This window comes from Somniosus microcephalus, chromosome 9 (genome assembly GCF_052327205.1).
Source record: "Somniosus microcephalus isolate GS21.2 chromosome 9, FLI_Smic_1.0, whole genome shotgun sequence".
Classification (NCBI taxonomy): Eukaryota; Metazoa; Chordata; class Chondrichthyes; order Squaliformes; family Somniosidae; genus Somniosus; species Somniosus microcephalus.
Genome location: NC_140995.1, coordinates 157,039,719 through 157,054,884, shown reverse-complemented (window position 1 = coordinate 157,054,884; position 15,166 = coordinate 157,039,719).

The following is a 15,166-nucleotide window of genomic DNA, read 5'->3' as shown; positions in this document are numbered from 1 at the left end:
TACCGAATTTCGAGGCCAAAAGGTATGATAGTACAAAGCAAAGGGAGATGGTAATGGGACAAATAAAGGAACAAAAGATGAGTCAGGAAGAGGTGTAAATGGGAATGGTAGAATCATCAAAGGCTGACATCTGAAAAAATAGGGGCCGAGGTTATGGTCCAAAATTGTTGAACTCAATGTTGAGTCCAGAAGGCTGTAAAGTGCCTAATCAAAAGATGAGCTGCTGCTCCTCGAGCTTACGTTGAGCTTCGTTGGAACAGTGTAAGAGGCCAAGGTCAGAGAGGTCAGAGTGAGAGTGGAGCGGAGAATTAAAGTGACAGCTGATCAGAAGCTTGGGATCACGCGTATGACTGAATGGAGGTGTTCTGCAAAGCGGTCACCCAATCTGTGTTTGGTCTCCTCAGTGTAGAGGAGACTGCATCACGGGCAGCGAATACAGTATACTGAATTGCAAGAAGTACAAGTAAATTGCTGTTTCACCTGGAAGGAGTATTTGGGGCCCTGGACAGTGGGAAGGGAGGTGGTAAAAGGGCAGGTCATAGAGTCATAGGGCAGGATTTACATTGGGCCATGGAGGCGGGATTGGAGGCGTGTGGGGTGTTAAAATTGCATAAACTGGTGGGCGGGCCCAACCCTGCCTCCATCCCGCCTCCAAGCAATTTTCATTAATTCATGTCTAATGGTCCCGTCTCCGTCCCGCCTCCAAGATGAGGGATAGGCCGTTAAGGCCCTTAACAAGCACTAAATTGCCTCTATAATGCCATTTTGAAAGGCCTTTGCAATTTTAACCCTTTTCCCACGTGAAACACGCCTGTTCTGAAATACGACGGTGAAACCTGGCGGGAGCACAATTGGATTGCTGACTATAAGCTGCAGTGCAACCATGAAAGAGAAGATTTGATCAGCCATCATTTGCAGGTGGCAAGGCTTTGTAGTCTCAAGTCTGGGGGAACTTTTAGAAGGCATAACCACAGCTGTGGAAGTTTGGAGCCTGACACCCATCTCCAGTGTGACCTCCTGGGAAACCACTCTCGCCACCCTCACTGAGCACTTCCCCAACTGAGGCATATACCAGAAGCATGGGAGCCATTTATTTCCTTCCCTTCTGGACATTAGATGAGGACGAAGACTGTATTGATTTCTTTGTGGGTTCAATGACGAGACATTTATGAAAGAGAATGTCTTTTAATCTAAAGTCTGTTCAACTCTTTATACAGCTTTTACAGGAGACACGATGCTTGTGATGCATCTAGTACGAAACTGAAACTAAACCAAACTGCTTGTCTCTCACATGACCTCTGCTGGTCAGGCATAAGTAATCAATACATGCAAACATGCTGGTAAGGCATCATAATCAAACAGGCAAATACCATCTCTATTTGCTGATATCATTACATCTCCTTTTCTTAAAACAAAAGTATTTTACTTTTAACTAACAACATGTTTTCTTTGTATTAATCTGCATTTTAACTGTAACACTTAATGAACTTACATTATCATTATCATGATCAAGGCTTTTTAACCTTGCTTTGTGTGTTCACATGAAATATGTCAATACACTAGAACTTGAAGAAAGAATAAGATAACATTACTTCCTTCTGTAACAATGGTCCTTAAATTTGCTCAATGAGTCTCTCAGGAGGCTTCACGTGTCTTGAGGATTTTCTGATTGATTGTCCTTGAATCTGAGTTGTTGCCTCAGATGATTGGTTCTCAGCTGTGTGATCAGGTTGTTCAACAGTATCAGTCTCTTGACCTGCTGTGGCTGGTCCCATGAGAAGATCTCGACGATTTCTTTTCAGAACAGCACCCTCATCTGTCTGAATGGTGTATGATCTTGGTTGAACTTCACTCAGGACAGTTCCCTTCTGAGTCCATGTGTTTGTTTTGTCTTTGAACCTTACTTGGTCACCAGTGTGGAGTTCAGGTAGGTTTTGTGTTCCTCTGTCATAGTAGTACTTTTGCTTTTCTTTCTGTTGTTCTTTGAACTTCCTCACTTTCTCCCCCTCTTTTGTTTTCAGGAGGTTCTCCGGGATGGGTAGGTTTGACCTTAGCTGACGTCCCATAAGGAGTTGGGCTGGTGACATACCACACTCGAGCGGCGTTGTGCAGTATACAAGCATGCTCTGGTGGAAGTCAGCTCCACTGTCTTTTGCCTTGTACATCAGTCTTTTCACTGTGTTTGCGGGCTCTCCTGGGTCAACAGCTCTGGACAACGTGTCTGCTGTATACATCAGCTTACCCGGTGTGTACGCAACATTCAGTTCATCATAGACTGTCTCTCCTTCGCTTTCCACAACGAGGACTCTCTTTACCAGGTTCAGTCTCTCACAGGCTTTTAAACCTAGTATGCCTTGCACATCCTTTGGCACCACGATTAATGCTAGCGTGTGCTCTCTGTCCTTGTGTGTTACTTTGACAATGCATCTTCCTTTCACTGGTATATCAGTACCTGTGTATCCTGTCACTTTCACTTTTATTCCATGTATCTTTGGTCTGGGTCTAATTTTCTTAAAATCAGTCTCTGATATCACATTAACTTGTGCTCCAGTATCCAATTTAAATGGAATGTGTATGTCATTCACTTTTAGTGTCAACATCCAGTCTCTTTTTTCTTCTTTGTTTTCAGGCACAACATCTACATTGAACTCCTCTATCTCGCTTTCATCTACTGCATGGACCTTGCTTTGTTGCACTTGGTTCTTGCAGCAACGGGCATAATGGTTGTTTTTGTTGCAACTATTGCATGTTTTACCATATGTTGGACACTTTCTTGGTGGATGCTGTGTACCGCATCGACTACATGACTTTCGATTGTCCCTTTCATTTTCGTTCGGTGACCACGCCTCTTTTTTCACCTTGGCGCTCTTTTTGTTAAACGGTTTGTGTCCGTTCTTACTCACTGCATCCACGTTGCAGCTACTGTCACTGAACAGCTCCTTTGCCTGCAACTTCACAGTCTCTGTAGCCCTACACAGTGCCATGGCTTTTCCCAGGTCTAGATCTTGCTCTCTTAGCAGTCTTTCCCTTAGACCATTATCTGGAATACCACACACCAGTCTGTCTTTTTTTCAGCGAGTCTGTCAGTCCCCCAAATTCACATGATTTGCTTCGGTTTCTCAGTTCAGTCACATACTGATCAATAGTCTCACCCGTTTTCTGTACACATGTGAAAAATCTGTGCCTCTCAAACATCACGTTACATTTAGGTATGCAGTAGGCCTCAAACTGTTCCATTATTTTATCTAGCTTCATTTTGTCTCCATCAGCAGCGAATGTGAAGTTATTATACACCTCCAGCGCTTCATCACCCACGACATGTAAGAACAGTGACGGTTTCCTTTTATTACCTTTCTCGTCAGCTCCGATTGCTGATAAATACAACCCCAAATGTTGTTTGAACCTCCTCCAATTTTCAGCCACATTACCTGTCAACTGAAGCGTCGCTGGTGGGTGTAAACCTTCCATTTTTTCACTTCGTTAGCTATTCTCCAATGGTAAGCAACGATGTTCTCTTTTGGCTTGCTAATTTGTGGAGAGCTGATTTAACTTCAGATTTTTTCTCTTCATTTCTTTCAATCACTTCTGACACCATGTATTGATTTCTTTGTGGGTTCAATGACGAGACATTTATGAAAGAGAATGTCTTTTAATCTAAAGTCTGTTCAACTCTTTATACAGCTTTTACAGGAGACACGATGCTTGTGATGCATCTAGAACGAAACTGAAACTAAACCAAACTGCTTGTCTCTCACATGACTTCTGCTGGTCAGGCATAAGTAATCAATACATGCAAACATGCTGGTAAGACATCATAATCGAACAGGCAAATACCATCTCTATTTGCTGATATCATTACAAAGACCAGCTGCAGCACCAGCAGAACCAGAAACAACAGCAGCAGCAACAACAGGAGCGCCAGGCTGCTGCTCACCCACCTGAAGCTGCACAGGCCAGAAGGGGCCAGCGCATGGAAGCCCGTCGGCGCAGGAGATACCCCCCCAAACAGGGTCTACAGACACAGGGTCAGCTACCTTAACATGCCTGAGCAGCAGTGCCAATGGCGGCTCCGACTTTCGCGAGAGGTAGTGGGTGACATCTGCGCAATGCTGCAACAAGACCTGCAGCCCAGAGGACCAGGTGGACAACCTTTACCAGTGGCCGTCAAAGTCACCACCGCACTCAACTTTTTTGCCTCAGGCTCATTCCAGGGATCAGCAGCAGACATCAGCGACATCTCCCAGACGGCCGCACACAGTTGCCTCACGCAGGTAACCGATGCCCTCTTTGCCATCGCGCACAAACAGATCCATTTCACCAAGGATCAATCAAGTGTCACGGCACGTGTGGTTGGATTAGCTAATCTGGCAGGCTTTCCAAGGGTGCAGGGCATCATTGACTGCACATATATGGCCCTTAAGGCACCCCATCGCAATCCAGGTATTTTTGTCAACCGCAAGGACTTCCACTCCCTTAACATTGTGCTGGTGTGTAACCACAAGAAGGAAATTTTACATGTTATGCCAAGTACCCTGGCAGTTGCCATGACTCCTTCATACTGCGCCAGTCTAGTGTGCCTCCGCTATTCAGTCCGCCAGACCAACTTAACGGATGGCTACTTGGAGTCAAGGGCTACCCCCTGAAGACGTGACTAATGATGCTGCTGAGGAGCCCATCCAACGAAGCTGAGGAGAGCTACAACTCCAGCCCCATGTCCACCAGAGCCAAAATTGAGCAAACCATCAGTTTGCTGAAGATGCGCTTTAGATGCTTGGATAGATCAGGTAGTAGAACCTGCAGTACTCAGCAGCCAGGGTCTCCAGAATCATCGTGGTTTGCTGTGCACTTCACAACATGGCACAGCGTCGTGGCTTGCGGATTCCTGAGGACCAAGTGGCTCCTCACATATCCTCCTCAGATGAGGAGGAAGAGGAGGAGGAGGAGGAGGAGAGTGAAAACGAACATCTTGCAGAGGCCCATCAACCAGTGTCAGCAGTACGTGAGCACATTTCTGCCCGGGATGCAAGGAACGCACTCATCTTGGCCAGATTTGCTTAGTCTAGCCAATCAAGCACTTTTGCCTCGCAGCTTCTTACCTGAGCATCAACAATGGCCAAGGACCAGCGGATTCCTGGCAATTTGACCACCATACTGACAATTGCAAGTAATCCTAAGCTCTCAATGTGAAAGTCCCTATCGCAAAATGACACACGCCACAACTACAGCAGTAGCCATCAGATTTTTTATTTACATTATTCATCTGATGGCTTTTTCACAGAAAACATCAAATTTCACCCAAGTGACTATCCTTGTGACTATTTGTGCAGTACCTTTCTCTTACGCGTGCTCCTACATGGTGCTTCCCCTGTGGCTTCAGCAGATGTGGAGGCCCCTTGCTCACTATCCTGCTGCTCCTGTCTCGACACCTTTGGCGGGCGTCCTCTGGGGTTGCGAACCTGTGAGGGCTCATCAACAGTCTGCTGCTCCTGCAGCTGTGCAGGGGTTGAGACGCCGATCTCAGTTGGGTGTGGACTCTGGTGGGGCTCTGACCGAGGGCTCTGCAGTGGCATGGAAGTGTGAGCGCTTGGTAAGGAGCCCCCACTTCCTTGATGTCTGCCACCAACTTCCCTCTCATAGGTCAGGTCCCCCTCAGCGCTTGCAAGTGGCTTGAGAACAGCTTGCTGCACATCAGGGGGGCCATGGCGACCCGTATCTGCAATGGCAGTCCTACTCAGAAGGACTTCCATGAAGGTCTGGTTTCTCTGTTCAATAGATGACCATCGCTCCTCCAGAGATGTCATTCTATTCTGAACACTCACCATGTTTTCTGCACTCTGGCGACTTATCACCTCCATGGAGGTTGCCATCCTTTCCATGGTAATGCGTTCATGCGCCAATGACTCCACAAAGGCTCTGTTCATGTTCGCTATGGACTCCTCCATTCGCTCCACACTCGCAGCGACCCTGGAGACAAAACCTGCCAGAGACTCCTGCATCTGTTCCTGGAGTTCCAGCACCGCTGATCTTATGGATGGACCCAGAGGAAGAGGGTCGACATGCAGCGGAGCCGAGCTGGCAGAGTCCTGCGCCCTCTGACTAGAACTCTCCACTGCTGTCCCTGTCTCCACAATCTGCTGATGCTCACTTGTGAGCTGTGATACACCAGGTGACAACTCTACTCTATGTCCCGAAGGTCCCACCGAGGTGTGAGTGTCTGTGCTGGTGCTGGGTGCGCTGAATTCTGCTGACGCTGCACCCTAAGAGGTTGCAGCTTCCTCTGAGGAGTCTTGAGGCTCATGCTCTTCCTTCTGGCTAGTGGGGATGGGTGCTTGCGATGGTCCTGTGGGGGAGTAAAGGAAAGAGTCAGAGATGTGATGCCAAGGTTACATGAACATTGCATATTGCAGATGATCATAAGTCCATCTGTTAGAGCTTCAGAATCATTATCAGCGACTCATGCAATGTCAATGAGAGAGATGGAAAACTATTCTGTCACCAGCTTGCTGTGATGCACCCCTCTGTCCGTCCCCCACTTGCGCATCTTCCTCCACTCCTCCGATCTCCAGGACCGCCTCCTCCCAGGGGGTGAGGTGGGCTTCTGAGGTTAGCCCTCCTCCTGTCCTTGCTCTTTCTCACTTATTGTGAGCTCTCTTTTCCTGCAATGAGGGAGGCAAGTGGAGGTTGAGTGAGAATGAAGGAGTGAGTGTAGAGATTCCATAGCATAGATACTTAGAAGGAGACAAAGATGGAGTGAGGTGGCAAGACCAAGCGCCCTCCCTGTGTATTGTCAGTTGTTTTCATAGCATCACAGTGATAGAGAGTGTGAGGGCTGCATAGTCGAATAGTTAGGTGAATGTGACCATAGAGAGAGAGGGAATGGGTAAGGGTGCATGGATGTCAGTTTCAAGTGGGATGTGGAGGAAGAGATTGCTAAAGCTGAGTGCTGATGAGGAGAGGCAATGGGGATCAGATTGAGGGTGATGGCAAAGTCATACTCACTTTTCCAGTGCGCAGAAGGTCATGAAATCTCTTCCTGCACTAAATCCAGGTTCTGCAGGTTACTGATAAAGAGTTGACCTCCTCTGCCACCTGGATCCACACAGCCTTGGTCTGCTGGGGAGGCTTCTTCCTCCCTGAAGAAGGGAAGAGCACCTCTTTATGAGCTCTTGCTCCCTCAACTGAAGCCTGCAAGGCAACGTCATCAAACCTGGGAGCAGACCTAGGTCTCTCGCTGGTCATTCTGTCTCCAGGTCCCTGTAGCATGAAAGGCCAAAAGGTTGGCAGTCTGCAGAAGAAGCAAGGCTTGTTGCAGACCTTAAATGCAGCAGCAATGATGACATCATCAGAGGCGACTTTCAGACTGGAAAAACTCATTTGCCATGGGTTCCCACACGTTGGAACTCAATTGGCCAATTAAGTTAAAATCGCATCAATCTCCCACATCGATTTAGATTCGGGTGGATAACTTGAAATGCAGATTACACAACCCCAGCCCGCCCCTGAATTAAAATCCAGCCCATAGATTCAGAGAGTCATAACGGCACAGAAGGAGGCCATTCAGCCCATTGAGTCCATGCTGGCTCTCTGTAGAGCAATCAAGTCAGTCCCATTCCATCACTCTATCCCCGTAGCCCTGCAAGTTTATTTCCCTCAAGTGTCTATCCAGTCTCCCCTTGAAAACATTGAGTGTGTCCACTTCCACCACTTCTGTCAGCAGCAAGTTCCAGGTCCTCACCACTCGCTGGGTAAGAAAGATTTTCCTCACATTCCCCCTGTATCTCTTGCCCAAGACCTTAAATCTGTGTCCCCTAGTCTTTGTACCATCAACTAGTGGGAACAGCCTTTCCCCGTCTAGTCTATCCAAACCCGTCATAATCTTGTACACCTCTATCAAATCAACCCGCAACCTCCTTTGCACTAATGAAAACAAATCCAGCTTTTCCAACCTGTCCTTGTAGCTAAGATCCCCCATCACTGGAAAGATTCTGGTAAATCTCCACTGCACCCTCTCAAGTGCCTTCACATCCTTCCTAAAGTGTGGTAACCAGAACTGGACGCAATACTCCAGTTATGGCCTAACCAGCGCTTTATAAAGGTTCAGCATATCTTCTCTACTTTTGTACTCAATACCTCTATTTATGAAGCCCAAGATCCCATATGCTTTGCTAACCGCTCTCTCAATATGTCCCGCCACCTTCAGGGACCTACGCACATTAACTCCCAGGTCCCTCTGTCCTTGCACACACTTTAAAACTGTGCCATTAAGTGTATACTGCCTCTCCCTGTTCCTTCTGCCAAAATGCATCACCTCACACTTCTTGTATTAAATTCCATCTGCCACTTGTCTGCCCATTCTGCTAGCCTTTCTATGTCCTGTTGCACTCGATTGGTATCATCATCACTGTTTGCCACACCACCAGGTTTGGTGTCATCGACAAATTCAGAAATTTTACCCTGCATTCTAATATCCAGGTCATTTATATATATCAAAAAAAGCAGTGGCCCCAGCACTGACCCTTGGGGAACACCACTGTCTACCATCCTCCAGTCTGAAAAACAGCCATTTACCACAACTCGCTGTTTTCTGTCCTTAAGCCAATTCCTTATCCAAGCTGCCATTGACCCACCTATTCCATGAGCCTCAATTTTGTTAACCAGCCTTTTATGTGATACTTTGTCAAACGCCTTCTGAAAATCCATGTAGACAACATCCATTGCATTCCCTTCATCAATCCTCCTTGTTACTTCATCAAAAAATTCAATTAGATTAGTCAAACACGATCTGCCTTTTACAAATCCATATTGGCTCTCCTTAATTAGCTTAAACCATCCAAGTGCCCTTTAATTTTTTCCTTGATTATTGTTTCTAAAACTTTACCCACCACTGATGTTAAACTGACCGGCCTGTAGTTACTAGGATTGTCCTTACACCCTTTCTTGAACAATGGTGTCACATTTGCCACTTTCCAATCCTCAGGCACCTCCCCCGCATCTAGGGAAGATTGGAAAATTATGGCAAGCCCTTCCGCTATCTCCTCCCCCAATTTCCTTAGCAACCTGGGATGCAAGCCATCTGGACCAGGCGACTTATCCACTCTAAGCATACCCAGCCTTTCTAGTACATCCTGTGTATCAATTTTCACCCCTTCCATTGCTTCTCCCTTTTCCACTTCTATTGATATTTTGTCAGCATCCACCTCCTTAGTAAACACCGATACAAAGTACTCATTGAGTATTCTAGCCTTGCCCTGCGCCTCTAAGCATATATCACCTTCTTTATCCCTAATAGGCCCCATCCCGCCTTTTACTACCCGCTTACTGTTTACATGTCGGTAGAAGATTTTTGGGTTCCCTTTTATGTTAACAGCCATTCTACTCTCATATTCTCTCTTTGCCAATCTTATTTTCATCTTCACTTCCTCTCTCAACTTATTGTATTTGGTCTGGCTCCCCCTTGAAGAATTCACCTGACATTCATCATACACCCTCTTTTTTTGTTTAATCATCTTCCCTATCGCCCTCGTCTTCCAAGGAGCCTTTGCTTTGGTTCCCTTACCCTTCCCTCTTGTTGCAATGTACCTAGCCTGTACTTGGGACATTTCCTCCTTAAAGATCTCCCATTGTTCTATAACAGTTTTTCCTGTCAGTCTTTGGTTCCATTTTACTCTGGCTAGATCCTTTCGCATCCCATTGAAGTTAGCCCTATTCCAGTTTAGAAGTTCCACTCTAGATTGTTCCTTGCTCCTCTCCATTGCTAATCTAAATTTTATGATACGATGATCACTCATACCCAAGTGTTCTCCCACAGACACTTGGTCGACCTGGCCCACCTCATTCCCCAGCACCAGATCCAGCAATGCCTCCTTCCTGGTTGGGCCAAGAAAATACTGGTCAAGGAATTCTCCTGAACACATTTCAGAAATTCCTCCCCCTCCATTCCCTTTACCCTAGCATTATCCCAATCGATATTTGGATAATTAAAGTCCCCCAATATCACCACTCTATAGCTCTTGCACATCTCCGAGTTTTCCCTGCAGATTTGCTCCTCTGCCTCCCTCTCACTATTTGGAGGCCTGTAGAATACCCCCAATAGTGTGATCATACCCTTTTTGCTCCTCAACTCTAACCAAATGGATTCTGTCCTTGTCCCCTCAAGAACATCCTCCCTTTCCAACACTACAATGTCTTCTTTAATCAGCACTGCCACCCCACCACCCTTTTTTCCTTCCCTATCTTTTCTGAACACCTTGTACCTGTGAATATTAAGTGCCCAGTCCTCACCGTTTTTAAACCATGTTTCCGTTATTGCCACAATATCATATTGCCACATGGCTAATTGTGCTTGTAGCTCACCAACCTTATTCACCACACTTTGTGCGTTTACGTACATGCATTCTAAACCCATTTTTAAATTTTTTGTAGTCTTTCTTAGTCTGCTCCTATCTAATATGGTACTACTTTCACCTCTAGTACTAGTTTCTTCTCTAGTACTATCCAACACACTCACTCTTTTATGCACCTTATTCCTCTTTTCTACTCCTATACGCTGGTGCCCATCCCCCCGCCAAGCTAGTTTAAACCCTCCCCAACAGCACTAGCAAACCTCCCCGCGAGAATATTGGTCCCGGCTCTGTTGAGGTGTAACCCGTTCGGCTTGTACAGGTCCCACCTTCCCCAGAAATGGTCCCAATGCGTCAGGAATCTAAAGCCCTCCCTCCTGCACCATCTCTCCAGCCACGCATTTATCTGTTCTATCCTCCTATTCCTGTCCTCACTAGCATGTGGCACCGGGAGTAATCGGGAGATTATTAACTTTGAGGCCCTGCTTTTTAATCTCTTTCCTAGTTCCTTATAGTCTGCCTGCAGTATCTCATCCCTCTTTCTGCCTATGTCGTTGGTATCGATATGGACAATGACCTCTGGCTGTTTATCCTCCCCCCTCAGAGTGTCCTGCAAACGCTCAGAGACATCCTTGACCCTGGCACCAGGGAGGCAACATACCACCCTGGAGTCATGTCTGCATCCACAGAAACACCTATCTGTTCCCCTAACCAATGAATCCCCTATCACTATTGCTCTTCCACTCTTCTTCCTTCCCCCCTGTGCAGCTGAGCCACCCATGGTGCCATGGCCTTGGCTCTGGCTGCTTTCCCCAGAGGAGCCATCACCCCCACCAGTTTCCAGAAGTGTGAACCGGTTAGCGAGCGAGGTGCACTCTGGGGATTCCTTCCCTTCCTGCCTGGTCCTCCTTCTCTGTCTGATGGTCACCCATTCCCTCTCTGCCTGCACATTCTGAGGCTGCCGGGCGAACACTTCTAGAAACGTGCTTTCCAAGTATTTCTCAGCCTCGCGGATGCACTGTAGTGACTCCAGCTGCTGCTCAAGCTCCAAAACCCAGAGCTCGAGTTGCTGCAGTTGGCGACACTTCCTGCACACGTGGCCGTCCAAGGCAGCAAGAAGCATCCAGGACTTCCCACATGGCACAGGATGTGCAAATCATGGGATTGAGCTGCCCTGCCATGCCTCTATTTACCAGACTATGGAGGTAATTTTGCAGAAATAAACTTAAAACTGAACAAGAAACACTCAACAGCTACCCACCAATCAGCACCTCCCTCTATTAGATAGGCTATGATCTACTTAGCAGAACTATACTCAAACAGAACAAAAAAAAACTTACCACAAGTAATCACCCTATACTCACCTCTCAGCTCCCTTATGCCAGCGACACCTTTGAATTCTGACGTCACTCCTTCGTTGTGTCGCTTGCTGACTGTCTCCCTCGAAGGTAGTCCGCTCACTCAGACTCCCAGGTCTCTGCTCCATGCTGCCTTTATCCCCAGTCTCCGACTCCGTTCCTCCCACAGGTCCGCTTGCTCAGACTCCCAGGCCTCTGCTCTGCGCTGCCTTTATCCCCGGTCTCCGACTCCATTCCTCCCGCAGGTCCACTTGCTCAAACTCCCAGGCCTTTGCTCCGCGCTGCCTTTATCCCCGGTCTCCGACTTCGTTCCTCCCGCAGGTCCGCTCGCTCAGGTATTGCATCTCCTGTGCTTGCACGGGAAGATGCCATGGGAAGGGAAGGGGGTGTTGGAGGTAATTGAGGAGTGGACCAGGGTGTCACGGAGGGAGCAGTCCCTTTGGAATGCTGAAAGGGGAAGGGAGGGGAGGGGAAGATGTGATTGGTGGTGGGATCACGCTGGAGGTGGCGAAAATGGCAGAGGAGGATCCGTTGAATGTGAAGGCTGGTGGGGTGAAAGGTGAGGACAAGGGAACCCTGTCGTGGTTCTGGGAGGGAGGGGAAGCGGTGAGAGCAGAAGTGCAGGAAATGGAACAAACACAGTCGAGGGCCGTGTCTATCACGATAGAGGGGAATCCTCGGTTGAGGAAAAGGGAAGACATATCGGAAAGATATCTCCACTTTCTGAGGGGCAGTGGCTGCTGAGGCTTCGACAGACAAGGGAATTCACAGATGAGTGATACAGGTGCTCCAAGCAGATTTACAGATAAACTGCACCGCAGGTGCAACACTGCCAGTGGCTATAAAAGCTACAATCACACTTAACTTTTATATGTCAAGGGTTGTTTCAAGCTGCCACTGGGGACATTGTGAATATAAACCAATCTGCTGTGCACAGATGTGCCAAGCTAGTCACAGCTGTATTATTTGCTTGAGCCACACAGTTCACATCCTTTCCCAAGAAGAATCAACATCAGCATGAAAAAGCTGTGCAATTTTACGTTGTGGTAGGCTTCCCGGAGGTCCATATTGCAGCCATATGGCCCTGCATGCTTCCTTACTTAAAGCCAGAACTTACGTAAGTAGGAAAAGATTCCACTCTCCCCATGTTCAGCTCATTTGTAATGATCACCATTACATTCTACAAGTCAATGCTCATTTCCCAGGCAGCTGTTTTAATGCCTTCATTGTAAGGTAGTCCACTATCCCATCAATATTTGGCCCATAAGAGAAAGTCACGTGGTGACCCCTGGATGTTCAAGGCTATCCTCATTGTACCTCTGTAGTACACCATGACATGAGCTAAACACAGGTATAATGAGGTGCATATGTCCACCAGAGTAATCATCGAGCACACCACTGGCAATTTGAAGCTGCACTTTGGGAGCCTGGATTAATCCAGAGCATTCTGCAATATAGCCTGGGTAAAGTTTCAAGGATTGAGGTAGTGTGCTGTCTGCTACCTAACTACCTCATCATAGAGGCCAAGGAGGAGGAAGGCACCCAAACACAGCAAGGGGACCAGCTGGAGGAGCCGCTTGAAGAGTCTGTTGCAGAGACGCCAGTGCCAGCTGTAAGACAAATTTGTGAAGCTCCCATATAGGAGACCTGCTCTTAACTTGGACATGTGCCTGCAACGTTAACAGTCTTGTCTACATCTTCCCAATGGTCTCTGCATATAGACTTTTACCTACCGTGCTTTCCCTTTTCCATGCAACTCACAAATCTACTATTCATGCCATTGATAAAACCTGTTCCCAAAATATTTAGTGAGCAAACATTGTGTGTGCCTTGGGATTTCTACCTGGTGCTTCACATTTGGTGAATCTGGGTGACATGACGGTTGTTAAAACTAGCCTCGTACAGGAAACTTTGTGATATCCAGCACCGACGGGACCAAGCTGTTGCCGTCCCATCAAAACTGCCGGACAAACCAGCGCTAATGTTAAAACATACGGAAGCTTTTGAGCTCCGTATGTAGCAACAAACCCTGTTGCTTAGCAACAGCTTATAAACAGTCGGCCGTAGCTTGCAAGCGTCTCTGTAGCTAAGCAACAGCTTTAGCTAGACCTTGCAGAGCCTGACTAGTGAAAAAAAAAGCAACGAAAAGAAAAAAAATGTACTGAACCGACTCCTGAATTTTGCCGGTGGCTCAAGCATTCCGGACAGTTAACCTCCAGATAAACCAAAGTTTCCTGTACTTCTTTTAAGTGTAGGGGTGGTGGGGTTGGCGCGTGCGCCCAGTCAGTTATGCCCCTGACTGTTTGTGAGCGGTTCGAATCGCTCCCATGCCCCTGGGTTCTAGACATCGGACTTAGGTACAGGCGGCGATACAGAAAAGACTCGAGTAGACAGGTGGTTTGGTTGTAAGAAAACCAAGATTTAATTAAACAGAAAATAACACAGTCTTACGAGAAGTTACTAGTATAAAATTACAGGCAAATACAAACTAACTATACTTATGCAGGGAATGGGGAACACACGGCACATTGAGGGAAAACAGCTGTCTTAACAATCCCCTTATCCTTATTCCACCCCCTATACCTAACTAGATTAAGCTATGAGGGGCCAGAATTCATGCTCACCAGTCCAAAATCTGCTGAATTCAAACAACGTTGGGGCTTGGGGTTCGCTCTTTGTGCTCTCTGGGGCCTGCCGTCGTCACGTGGTCTCGGGGTGCTGCAAGGGCATTGTCCAGGTACAAGTACCCCAAGGTTAAAGTCTTTGCTTGGGTACTTTACCTCGCAGGGATGATGGTTCCTCTTCCTCGGGCGGCAGTTGGAGTTTGCATGAAGATACTTGCAGGTCGGCTGGATTGAAGGCCCGATTATTCGAAGCGTTCTTCAATCGTCTTCCTAATTCATCTCATCTCGTCTCACCACCTCGCCTCGTCTCGTCCCGCCTCGCCTGGCCTGGTTTGTCCGTGTCCGCCTGGTGCAATGCCGGGCGTCCCTGATGGGGTGGGGAAAGGCATGGACGTTGGGCAGGCGGTAAGCGCGGGATGGGGGAAGAGCAGCAGCCACGAGGGCAAGGGGAAGGAAGAAGAGAGGAGAGCAAGAGGGCGATTGCTACCCGGGGCCTTCAGTTATACTCCTTTGAATGGCCCTTATCTGCGTGCCAAATCAGGTTAGTTCATTGTCCCAATCTTGGCGGGCTAGTTTAAATAATTGTAGCAATCTAAACTAACTGTTTTTAGATGGCCGTTGATCGCACCTACTGGCATGATGTCTGAGCTGTATTGTTATTAATGCATCTTAATCGGCCTGACCAGCCTTGATGGCTTCCTTAAGCTGTTTCCGATTATTTATGCAAACTGCTTGATGGCCTCAAGTATAGGCCTAACTGGTTTTGATCTGTCTACGATTTGGCTTAATGCATATTCAAAGTCCTGCTGTCTGCTTTTCAAAAATACAAAAAGTCCTTCTTCAT